Below are 262 nucleotides of genomic sequence, written 5' to 3' on the forward strand. Positions count from 1 at the left end.
CGCGGGCTCGTACTCGCTGGTGCTGCGGGAGGCGCTGGACCGGGAGCGGGTGTCGGAGTACGGAGTACGAGGTGGAGGTGCGGGCGGAGGACGGCGGGGCGCCGGCGCTGCGCGCCAGCCGCGGGGTGCGGGTGCCGGTGTCGGACGTGAACGCCAACGCGCCGGCGTTCGCGCAGGCCGTGTACACGGTGCTGGCGCGGGAGAACAACGCGGCGGGCGCGGAGCTGGCGCGGCTGTGGGCGCGGGACCCGGACGAGGCGGG

This window comes from Haliaeetus leucocephalus, unplaced genomic scaffold (genome assembly GCF_000737465.1).
Source record: "Haliaeetus leucocephalus isolate CR32 unplaced genomic scaffold, Haliaeetus_leucocephalus-4.0 Scaffold286, whole genome shotgun sequence".
Taxonomy (NCBI): domain Eukaryota; kingdom Metazoa; phylum Chordata; class Aves; order Accipitriformes; family Accipitridae; genus Haliaeetus; species Haliaeetus leucocephalus.